This window comes from Triticum dicoccoides, chromosome 6A (assembly GCF_002162155.2).
Source record: "Triticum dicoccoides isolate Atlit2015 ecotype Zavitan chromosome 6A, WEW_v2.0, whole genome shotgun sequence".
In the NCBI taxonomy this organism is placed as follows: Eukaryota; Viridiplantae; Streptophyta; class Magnoliopsida; order Poales; family Poaceae; genus Triticum; species Triticum dicoccoides.
Window position 1 is genome coordinate 268,777,344 of NC_041390.1, and position 12,748 is coordinate 268,790,091.

Consider the following 12,748-nt stretch of genomic DNA (forward strand, 5'->3'; position numbering starts at 1 on the left):
CGGAGGAGCTGAGGGAGTGGTACTATCTCTTCTGGTCGACGGAGACGCGGGCGCATCCGTGCACGAAGGTACTTTCCGCCGTCGCCTCGCAAGCAGCTCCAGTTGGCGGATATCCTTTCTTCGCCGTGTTCTTCTACTGCGGGCTCTGCCCGCCATTCTCTGATTTCTTTTGCAACGTCATGAACACCTATGGACTCCACCTCCTTGACTTCACCCCCAACGCCGTTCTGACCATGGCAGTTTTCGCCCATCTATGCGAAAACTTTGTCGGAGTCCACCCCAACGTAGCTCTCTTCCGCCATTTCTTTATGCCTCGTGTCGAGAGAGGGGAACCTCTTGCCGGCGGGATCGCCTGGATCTCGCGGGCCGGCAAGAAGGAGACCTATCTAGAGGGGGAGCTCCGCAGCAAGTGGGACGAGTGGAGACCTGATTGGTGTTGGGTTGTAGAAGAGAGCCCGCAGCCGTTCACCGCCCTGCGCCAAGCCCCAGCAGTGCGTGGCAATGACTGGAGTGCTCTGTCCGTGGACGACGACAAGCTGACGATCGCCACCACTCGGATCTTGCGCCTCAGGCTTGCCGGGCTGACTGTAGGAGCTATTGGCGCAGATTTCCTTCGTCGGCGGATCACCCCTCTGCAGGCGAGGGGGAGACCCACCTGGGAATTTGGAGGCCCGGTAGATATCATGAGGTTGCGCCCAGGCCTCAACTTCAATTTCACCGTGATAGAGTTGGACGGGATACTTAAGGAGATATTCAAGCATGACCCACAGCATCCCGAGTGGTTCTGGTTGCCGGCGGGCGTTGTTCCTCGGTGCAACAACTCCTCGCGCGACCGCATCTGTGCCATGATGCCGTTGTGTGACTCGCACGGGATTGCTCCAACTTGGCAAGAGCCCGCCGGCCACATCGTGCAGCAGTTCTTTGACAGCCTAGTGGAGGTGGCGGTCAATGCTGACGAGAAGAAACTCCTCACCCGCGACACCACTGAGCAAGAGATGGAGCGCATCGCCACCAGGGCGGAAGAGGCGGCGGCAGCCGCGGCCGCGGGTGAATTCGGGTTCACCGTGGAGGAAGCGGACGCGGCGTTGGCGATGAGTATTGCCGAACGGGAGCAGCCGAAAGAGGAAGAAGAGCTCGCCGCGCCCGACGCCGAGTCGAACGAGCCCGCCGAGGGTGCGAGCGGCCCGCCATCTCCGAGGAGCTTGCCGCGAGCAGTGCCCGCAGCGCAGCCAAGAAGGCGCCTCCGCAGGGTTGACGACGTAGCAGGGCGGCAAGTGGGCCAACAGCCGCAGCGTCGCGCGACGCGCTCTACCGCGGCAAGTACGGTTGCCGCGGGAGCGCTTCCTGCCACAGCGACAACTGAAGCGGGGTCGTCTCGGGCTGGCGCCGCAGCCCCCGCCAAGCGGCCAAGGGATCCCACCCCTCCACCTCGTCGTGCCGGAGGTGGGCCGAACTTCGACCTCTCCGCGCTCAGCTCCGACGAGGAAGAGGAAGAAGAGTAAGATTCCCTTGTTGTTTTTGTAGTTCTTCAACTTGCTGGTGTTATCTTGCATCTGATCTGACCCATCCTGGACTCTCCCTTTTCAGGACTCTGGCCCAGAGGGCAGCGAAGAGGGCCAAGGCTCAGGTGGTGGTCATCGAGGACGAGCCCACTGCGACGACAGGAGGCGCGCCCGAGACCACCTTGTCGGATCCGGCCATCACTTGCAGAGCAGCCCCCAACGCAGCCCCCAACGTGAGCATATGGTTTACTTTCTGTTTCTGGGTGCGCGTGGTTGCTCTTTTTCCTTTGTTGACATCCGATCACTGGTTTGTTTGTGCAGGAGCAGAACAGCTTCATCAGGAGGGCGTGGTGATCTCCTCTGACTCGTTGTCTGCTTCGACTACGCCGCCTAGGGCGGACTCCCCGGCAAGGGAGCGTTCTTCGGCAAGGAAGCGATCTCCGGCAAGGGAGGAGTCTCCGGCAAGGGGGGAGTCTCTGGCAAGGGACAGTGCCAACGATCCCCCGATGGTGGAGGTCATGACAGCGGATCCCAGCACAGGTAGTCCTTCTTGCCTGAAACTTTCCTTGTAGTCTTCTGCTGATTTTTCTTCTCGGATACTTGTTTGATTTCTCCTTCTTCTCCGGTCGTCAGACCCACCCTCCGCGGATCCGATGGAGACCGAAGCGGGCGGTGAGGAGGACCCGCACGGCAATACTGATGATGCTGCGGCCACCGAAGAAGGAGCCGGTGCTGACGTGCCCGCCGGCGAAGAGGCCGCCAAGGCTGCCGCCGAGGAAGCTAGCGGGGGATCTGGCGATCGCACTGACGGCCCTGAGGCCGCAGGAGCGTCAGGCGCTGCACCGATCGCCGATCCCTCTGCCGCTGCCGCAGCGCCAGGCTCCGAGGAGCCCCAGCCCGACGCCTATCTGAAGGCTGGCGAAGGCATCTTCATTAAGCTCCCCTGGGCGTCGAGCTCCAGGGCGCCGGTGGAAGGAGAAGCTCTGGATGGGGAGGTGCTTGCCTCCGCCGGGTTGTCGATAGTCGACGCGCCGGGAAGCAGCAGCGGCGAGCTTGAGGAGGAGCGGCTGCTACGGAAGCTGCTGGCGCTCTACCGCGCCCGCCAGGTCAAGTTGGAGTCCCGAGAAGCGCTTGTCGCGATGGCGAGCGTGGACATAGAGAAGCGCGCAGAGGAGCTCCGGGGTCTTCACCAAGAAACTCTCCGGGCCTTGGCGGAGGAGAGGGAGCAGCTTGCTGAGGAGCGGAAGGCCTTCCTCCTCGAGAAAGCTGAGGCCGAAGAGCAGCAGCGGCTCACCGGCGAGAAGCTGTACGCGCGAGAAGGCGAGCTGACTCAGCAAAAAGTGAACCTCGACAGCCACGAAGAGGAGCTTGCCACGCGCGAACAGGCACTTGGCGGGACGCTCCAAGAGGCAAAGGATGCGGCTGCGGCTGCCGAGGCCGCCAAGAAAGAATTGGAGGTAAAGGTGGCATAGCTAGAAGCTGATCTGAAGGTTGGTGGCGAAGAGCTTGCCGCGCTCAAGCTAGAGCGCGAGAAGGACGCCCTTGCCCACGGTGAGCTGCAGGGCCAACTCTCCGAGAAGGGCAAAGAGCTGCGTGCCGCCAAGGATTCCAATGCTGATCTGGAGCTGAAGCTGGCCACCTTGACGGAGACGTTGGACAGCGCTAGGAAACGGGAGGCAGACTTGAAGAAAGACATCAAGGCCAACGATGCGCTGCTGGCGAGGGCCGCCAAAACCCAGAATCTCCTCAGAGATACCGTGGAGCTCTGGACGGAGGGCCTCGTGAATATTGCTGCAGTCATCGAAGAGGAGCTGGTGCATTTGGGGGTGGAAGGCTTCGGGTACTCCTCCGACGAGAACCTCCAACCCAGCGCCAAGCTCACTCTGTTCTTCAAAGGCGTGGCGGCGGCGCTCCAGCAACTCCGGGAACGGATCCCAAAGCAGTTGGCCGACGAGTCACGCTCGATTTGTGCCGGAGTTCTGGAGAAGGTGCTGGTGAAGGTGGCCTTCCGCAATCCGGGCCTCAACCTCACCAACGTCCTCAAGAAGCTGCCGGCGGACGCTGATCTTGACGCACTTAAGGCCCTCGTCGCACCCATTGTGGACAGGGTGAACGAGGTCAAAAGGGTTGACGGCAGCCGCGTAGATTAGGCCGTCCATTTTCTTCTTTCCTTGTCGCTGCCAGCCATGTCATGGGAACACTTTATTAGAGGCGCGACAAGTTATTTTTGTGATATAACTCTATCTTAGGCAAAAAATTGATGTGTTACTTCCTTTACTCGACTCTTGGCCTTGTATGGTTCTGCCCTACGCTTTCTAGGGAAACTTGCCGGTGCAGGCACCCTTGCCGCGAGCGCCGAGTGCGGAACTTCAGCAGCCTGCTGGTGGGGTCGCTACCGACAAGCAACCTTGTCGCAACTAGTTGCAGCTCTCTTAAGTTGTTGAGCGAACTCGAACCAAAGTAAGGGCGCTAGCAGCTCACTTAAGTTGCTGAGCAGACTCGAAGCAAGGTAAGGGCGCTAGCAGCTCACTTAAGTTGTTGAGCGGGCTCGAAACAAAATAAAGGTGCAACTAGCTACGAGTTGGTTCCTCCGCGCACAGGTTTTCCATACAAAGCACGGTCGTTCAAGGAAAATAACTCAAAAACTTAAAAAATTGATTGCTCAAGCTTTAGCAACTTAGCTTTTCTGTCGTCTGCTTCCCGGCAAGGAGAAACTTCTTTGAACGGCTTGGTCCACACCATTATCTTCTCCTTCCCCTCCCGGTAAACCTTGTGGGCGAGGGAACCTTCCTTCTTTTGAGAAAGAGACAGAGAAATAAAGTAATGATATGGAGCCTTGGGCTCGTTATTGCTTACCGGGGGCTGGTGCTGCACAAAGTGTCAGATAACATATGCGAAAAAGGATTATAGCATAAGGAAACTGGCAAGATGTGCGGGGCACATGAACTTTACTAGTGCACGGGGTCTGCGCCCGGCTCTGTACAAAGGATTACATGCAACAGCGGCAAGACTTGTACAAAAAGGTGGTTGCCGGACAGGGTCCGACAACCGCGCCTTACGGGTAAAACTTACGAAGATGCTCGATGTTCCAGGAGTTGCTCACCGGAATGCCATCTTCGGTCTCAAGGTGGACAGCGCCGGGCCTAGTGACTCGTTTCACCCGATAAGGGCCTTCCCACTTTGGCGTCAACTTGTTGGAATTCTTGGCCGACTGAACGCGCCGAAGAACAAGGTCGCCTTCCTCGAGACTCCTGGCATTGACTCTGTGGCTATGGTAGCGGCGCAGAGCTTGCTGGTAGCGAGCGGCTCGCACAGCAGCCTGGAGACGGTCTTCCTCAAGGAGCAGCGCGTCATCTTGCCGCAGCTGCTCTTGCTCGAGCTCATCATAAGGGAGCACTCGAGGTGACCCGTATACGAGTTCCGTGGGGAGAACTGCCTCCGCTCCATAGACTAGAGCGAAGGGTGTCTGGCCAGTGGCTCGATTTGGCATCGTCCTGATCGACCAAAGAACCACCGGCAGCTCCTCGATCCAGTTTCTTCCGCACTTGTGCAGCCTGTCGAAAGTTCTGGTCTTGAGACCTCGCAGCACTTCAGCGTTTGCCCTCTCCGCTTGACCGTTGCTTCTCGGATGAGAAACAGAAGCGAAGCAGACCTTGGCGCCAAGATCTTGGACGTACTGCATGAAGGTGCGGCTCGTAAACTGCGTGTCGTTGTTGGTGATGATCCTGTGAGGGATCCCGAAACGGCAAACAATCGACCTGAAGAACTTGACTGCTGACTGTGCTGTCACCTTCCTCACTGGTTCCACTTCCGGCCACTTTGTGAACTTGTCGATTGCAACGTACAAGAACTCAAAGCCCCCGACAGCTCGGGGGAAGGGGCCGAGGATGTCGAGCCCCCAGACCGAAAATGGCCAGGATAAAGGGATTGTCTGGAGAGCTTGAGCTGGCTGGTGTATCTGTTTGGAATGGAACTGGCACGCTTCACACTTGGTTACTTGTGCAGTTGCATCCTGGAGGGCTGTCGGCCAGAAGAAGGCTTGTCGGAATGCTTTGTCGACAAGTGCTCTTGCGCCAATGTGGTGACCACATATGCCTCCATGTATCTCTGCCAACAGCTATTGTCCATCTTCCCGGCGAATGCACTTCAATTTCACACCATTGAGTCTTATTCTGTACAGTGTGCTGTCGACAAACTTGTACATACTCGACTGCCGGGCTACTTTTTCAGCTTCTTCTTGCTCTTCGGGAAGCTCTCCTGTCTGATGGAAACGGACAATCTGCTGCGCCCATGCTGGAGCTTGCGGCTCGACAACAAGGACTAAAGGCAACATCCGCTTCTATGGCAAGAACCTGCGGTTCTGCCGAAGCGTGATATTCCCCGGCAAGCTTGCCGGAGCAAAACTTGTCGGGAGCGTTTGCTTCGACGGAACAAACCATAAGGTTTGCCGGAGCAGACTGCCCCTCAGCATCCTTGGTGTTGATCTTGGGGACTTTCTTGGCGGCGGCTTCGGGGAGCTTCGCCGGAAAGTAGTCACTAGAAACCAACTTCCTCTTCTTATTCTGTCCAGATGATGGTGTCACGGATGGTTGAGTCAGCTTGAGCACAAAGATCCCTGGTTCCACAGGCAACTTTAGTGCAGCGCATTTTGACAGGCCATCAGCAATGCCATTCTGAGTTCTTGGGATATGCTCCATTTGTAGGCCGTTAAAGCTCTCTTCTAGCTTCCTCACTTCATCAACATATGCTTCCATCAACGGACTCTGGTAGTTCTTGTTCACTTGGCGGACGACAAGCTATGAGTCACCCCTGATAATGAGCTTCTTGATCCCAAGGTCGGCTGCGATTCTTAGACCGGCAAGCAATCCTTCATATTCTGCAGTATTGTTGGTTGCTTGCTCTTTGGGAAAGTGCATCTGGACTACGTACTTGAGGTGCTCTCCGGTGGGTGCGACAAGCAGCACACCAGCACCGGCGCCTTGCAGCGAGAAGGCACCATCAAAGTACATTAGCCACTCTTTGTTTGTCTCTTTAACGGGGATGCTCGTCTCTGGTATTTCTTCGTCCGGGGTTGGCGTCCACTCTGCTATGAACTCTGCCAATGCCCTGCTTTGGATAGTTGCAGTGCTCTCAAACTTGAGGCCAAAGCTTGACAGTTCCAACGCCCACTCGACAATCCTGTCTGTTGCTTCTGGATTCTGCAGTATCCTCTTCAGCGGAAAACGAGTGACGATTGTGATCTCGTGTGCCTGGAAGTAATGGCGCAACTTTCTCGAGGCCATGAGAAGGCCGAAAAGTAATTTTTGCACACCAGAGTACCTCGACCTAGCCCCCTGGAGGAGGGAGCTGACAAAGTAAACTGGGCGCTGCACCATCTTCTTCTGCACCTCCTTGCACGTCTGCGCAGATTCATCTTTGTCGGGACCAGAGCTTGTCGGAGAAGCCCCCCTGCTTGTCGCTGGATTCAGTTGCCGAGGTCGCTGGCTCATCGTCCGCCTCCCTCTCCGCTACTAACGCAGCACTAACCACTTGATTGGTTGCCGCTAGGTACAGCAGCAACTTCTCTTGTGGCTTAGGTGCGACAAGTATTGGAGTGGAGGACAGGTACCTCTTCAAGTCCTGAAGCGCAGCCTCCGCTTCCAGAGTCCATTTCATTGGACCTGCCTTTTTCAATATTTTGAAAAACGGCAGGGCGCGCTCAGCAGACTTAGAGATAAACCTGCTGAGAGCAGCCACGCAACCGACAAGACTTCGCACATCCTTGACGCGCTTCAGTGCTTCAATCTGCTCGATGGCCTTAATCTTGTCGGGGTTGGCTTCAATTCCCCGCTGAGACACAAAGAACCCGAGAAGCTTTCTGGAAGGGACTCCAAACACGCACTTCTCGGGGTTGAGCTTGAGGTTGATCTTGCGCAGATTTGCAAAAGTTTCTTCTAAATCTTGGATCAGGGTAGCCTTGTCCTTGCTCTTGACCACTATATCATCCATGTAGGCTTCCACATTTCTGTGTATCTGTGGCTCAAAAGCGACATGGACTACTCTTGCAAATGTTGAACCAGCATTCTTCAACCCAAAGGGCATCCGTACAAAACAGTATGTGCCACAAGGGGTGATAAATGCGGTTTTTTCCTCATCCTCTTCTGCCATGAAGATTTGATGGTATCCTGAATACGCATCAAGAATGAAAGCAAATCACATCCAGCTGTGGAGTCAACAATCTGGTCAATGCGCGGCAAGGGAAATGGATCTTTGGGCCAAGCTTTATTGATATCAGTGAAGTCTATACAAAGCCTCCATTTCCCGCTCGCCTTGCGCACAACTACAGGATTGGCCAACCACGTGGGATGGAGCACTCCCCTGACAAGGCCTGCTGCTTCCAATTTCCTGATCTCTTCTGCAATGAACTCTTGGCGCTCCACTGCCTGCTTCCTGACTCTTTGCTTGACGGGCCGCGCATGAGGACAGACGGCAAGGTGGTGCTCGATTACTTTCCTGGGAACACCGGGGATATCTGACGGTTGCCATGCAAACACGTCGACATTCGCCCGCAGGAAAGCAATGAGCGCGCTTTCCTATTTGGGGTCAAGCGTGGCACTGATGGTGAAGGTACCACCAGTGCCGTCCTCCTTGGCGGACACCTTCTTGGTCTCGGGTGGAGCTGCCATCGTCTTCTTGCACTTGCCGGTGGAGCTCGATGGTGCGTCCTCGACGGTAGCGCAGCACTCCGAAGAGGTGCGCTTGCCGGAGTGGGCATCCGAGCTCTTGCCGGACTTGGCCTTCTTCTTCCCCCCGGGAGCTTCAGCGGCAAGTGTGTGGTGATCAGCTGCGGCTGCTACTTCCCGGTAGATCTTGTCGGCGCAGATAAGGGCATCCTTCTTGTCGCCGGGGACATAGATGACACTTATCGGGCCTGGCATTTTGAGCACGTTGTATGCATAGTGAGAGGCTGCCATAAACTTGGCGAGCGCTAGACGGCCAAGGATCCCATTGTAGGGAAATGGAAAATTGGCAACGTCAAATGTGACCCTCTCAGTTATGAAATTCAGCTCGCTGCCAAATGTGACCGGCAGCGTGATCTTCCCTTTCGGCTTGCTCCTTCCCGGATTGATTCCTTGGAATGTGCCGGTCTCTTCGAGCTCGTTGTCAAGGATCTGGAGTTTGTGAAGGACCGCGGAGGAGATGAGATTCAAGCCGGCCCCGCCGTCAACTAGCATCTTTGTGACCTTGAGGTTGCAGATAGTTGGTGAAACCAACATCGGCAAGCACCCGACCGTAGTTACGCGATCAGGGTGATCCCCAATGTCAAAGATGATAGGCGTGCTGGACCATTTCAGGGGCTTGCGTGACTCTATGGATGGCTCCGCTGCATTCACTTCCCGCATCCACTGCTTGAGCTGGCGGTGCGAAGTATGCAGAGAGGCGCCACCGTCAACGCACAGGACGTCTGTGGCTTTTTGAAATTCCTGCTCATCGGCCTCATCATCATCCACGTCTTCGTCATCGTCGTCATCTTCATCCTTGTCGCGGCCATGGGGAGGTCTGTCTCCTTGCCGCTGCTTGGCCTTGCCGTGGCGTCCTCCCCGGCCGGGGCGTTTCTTGCCGGATCCACCAGTTCATTCCTGGGCCTTCTCTTTGTCGCGTCGCTCGTATTCAGCTTTCTGCTGCTCAGCAAGCTGTTCGACCTTCTTGCAGTTCTAGAGATCGTGACCCTTGGTGCGGTGAATCTTGCAATACTGCCTGTCGGAGCTGTCCTGCTTGTCGGCGGCCGCCACAGCATGGGCCTCCTTGTCGGAGCCACCAGCCTTAGCTTCCTTGGCGCCACCTCCGTTGCCGGTCTGCTCGACAGCTAACACTTCCTTGCCCTTATTCCTTCTGTTGTTCCGCCGCCGGCCTTTCCTTGCCGGGGCGGCATCCGCACTGTCAGATCCTCCTGCTCCTGTACTCTCTCCGGGGAGCCTCCTCCCCTCTTCAGCGCGTGCACACTTGTCAGCCAGGGCGTAAAGCTCGCTGACGTCTTTGATTTTACACATCGCCATCTCCTCCCTCATCCTTCAGTTTTGCACGTTCTGATGGAATGCGCTGATGATCGCGGCGGGGTGGATGTCTGGGATGTTGTGCTGTACACGGCTGAATCTCTGAATGTACTTGCGCAATGGCTCTCCTTCCTTCTGGGCGAGCAAATGAAGATCGCTCTCTTGGCCATGTGGCTTGTGGCCGCCTGTAAAGGCGCCGACAAACTGATGGCACAAATCAGCCCAGGAGGATATGGAGTTGTCCGGCAAGTGCATGAGCCAGGATCTGACATTGGGCTTGAGCACCAGTGGGAAGTAGTTGGCAAGGATCTTGTCATCTCGCCCCCCCGGCAGCCTGCACCGCAATGGTGTAGATGCTGAGGAACTCCGACGGATGCGTCTTGCCGTCGTACTTCTCCGGCACGTCTGGCTTGAAATTCTTTGTGCTGGGCCACTGGACTTGCCGCAGCTCACGGGTGAACGCATGACAACCTACCGCGTACGGGAGATCGCCTGGTTCCCCTGGCGCATGCATGTCAACAGAGAGCCCAGCGCGCTTGTCGGATTGACGTCGCGCTTCTCTTCGGCGCTCGATGTGGGTTCGAGCGTCTTCTTGTTGTCATTCATGGAGAACTTGGCGCTGGTCGCGACGAGCTCGTGGGTCCGACGACGCGGTGGAGCCGCTGTTGGGGTGGACCCGGCGAGTCGGCGATTTTGGCCTTCGTAGTGGAGAGTGCATGGAAGTCGCACCTCCCTCAGTCTTGTTGCCATCGGCTCGCGTCCGGCTGTCCTGCCGCGGCAGCGAGGTGCTTGGTCGCTGCGCAGTGTCGCCGTTGGCGAAGCCGATGAGCCTCTGGATAGTGGCCCTCCATTCGTCGGTCTTGTCTGCCGTCGGAGGATAGTCCAGGAGCAGCTGGGCCCGCGCCAAGGCTTCTGCTGGAGTGGTGGGCGGTGGAGGTGAACGGTGCGAGGAGAGGGGCGTGCTCGGACTCCTAACCAAGTTAGAAGGAGCAGCGTCCCGTCCCGGCGACCGCACCTCGCTGGGGCCAGCATGCTGGCGTGCATGCTGGTCTTGAACGCCACGCGAACCACCAGCTTGATCTTGGGTCAGCGGACGTATAGCGCTGCGAACGCTATGACGCTGCTGGTCCCGCACCTCCTGAGAGGGACGCGGTGCGCGCATGGACGCCGAGGTCTGTGCCGCCTTGTCCTTGGACTTGGCAGCGCTGTGGGCACCCTCGTCGACTCCCATTCCTCCGCCGGCGTCCACTCCACCACCCGTTTGCTCCGGAGGCGGTGGGAGCGACGCAGACGGAAAAGCTGCCTCCGAATCCTTCTTCTTCGGTGGCATGTCGATGAAGACGATGAAGATTTAGCTTGTGTGCACGCCGGATCAGATTCGCACAATCTCGACGCCCCCTACCTGGCGCGCCAAAGATGTCGGGGGGTGCTGATCCACCAACACCTATGGGGACAGGGCCCCTTTCGGTTCGATGGGAGGCGGAGAGCACACAAAGAGCGGATCGAGGCAGTACACACGGGTGATTTTACCCAGCTTCGAGCCGCACGGATGCGTAAAACCCTACTGCTGCTTGTTTGTGTGTATTGAATCTTTGCTCAGGAGCGATCGACGCTACCAGACTGAGCGTGGGAGTGTTTCTGGTGTCTCGAATGAGCCGAACCGGCCGAACCCCCTCTACGTTGCGCCTGGGCCTCCTTTTATACTTTTAAGGGGTCACCGACAGGTGGCAACATATACTAGAAGGGTAAAAATAGAAAAGGATGCGGTAGGTGCAGCTACCGCTACTGTGGATAAAGTGCATCCTACCTAACTCTGACGGCAGGGGACAAGGGCATTAAATGCCTGTCTGAGTCTCCTAAATAGTGCAAAAGGTGACCGTTAGGAGCGCCACCATTTGCCACGATGGGCTTCTCTTCATCTCCGCTTGCCGCCACGTACCCCTAGCTGCACGGCCTCCTGCCACGTGTGCTTGGGAGAGTCCTAGAGCGACACGTTAGCAGGTGTGCTGGAGCGCGGGCACGAAGTGGGGGTTTCCCGCGGCAAGCTCCTTGCCGCGACCGTCGTCTTGTCGTGTCCGGAAGCTTGTCGCTCGCCGGATCTTACCGGGACGCAGGGCGCGTCGCGGCAAGCTTTCTTGGTATGCCTTGAGTGGCCTTCCCGGCAAGCTCCTCTTGCCGGGGTCTTGTCTCTTCCCGGCCAGATCCTCTTGCCGGGGCCTTGGTTGGCCTTCCCGGCAAGCTCCTCTTGCCGGGGCCTTGGCTCTTCCCGGCAAGATCCTCTTGCCGGGGCCTTGGTTGGCCTTCCCGGCAAGCTCCTCTTGCCGGGGCCTTGGTTTGTGTACTTTGTTCTTGAATGGTCTTCAAGGGAACCACGGAGAGTCTTGGCGGTCACCCGGCAAGCCTTGCCGCGGGGTGCTGCAACTGCCCGTGCACGAGTTCGGGATACTAGGGTACCCCTACTCTAGTACACCGACAATGGGGGACAAGCCTACAACATCATCAACTCCATCATCACCACCTCCAAAGAAAGAGATCTAAATACATGGGTATGGGCACTCCCCTTGGCAACTACCAAGCTTGGGGGAGGTGCCCGGTATCATATCACCATCACACCTTTATCTTTATCATTTTTCTTAGTTCGATCCTTTTGGTTATATCTTGATCTAGTAGAATAAAATTTTCAGTATGATCTATCTTTGAGTTTTGCTTTGAGATCTATCTATGTAATTGAGTTCGTGAGTTATATAATAAAGATTAGTTTTGATTTGAGGGCTTTTCTTTCTTGCTATGATCTAGAAAAGAAAAAAAGAAATAAGAAGATCATATAATGATCTTATGGAGAGTGATGACTTCACATATAAAAAGGATGGTGAATAAAATTTGTTGAGAGTTGACAAACATAGTTTTTGTCATTGTTGCAATTAATAGGAAGTAATAAAGAAAGACAGGTTTCAAATATAAATGTACTATCTTGGGCATCTTTTGTGATTGTGAGCACTCATTAAAATATTATATGCTAATGGGTTATGTTTTCTTATATCCAAATAGAAGATATATTGTCCTGGATCCTCCAACATGGTAAGCTTGCTTCTCATCCTATGCTAGCCAAATCTTTGGCACCAAGTAGAGATACTACTTGTGCATCAAAACATCCCTTCAACCGGTTTTGCCATGAGAGTCCACTGTACCTACCTATGGATTGAGTAAGATCCT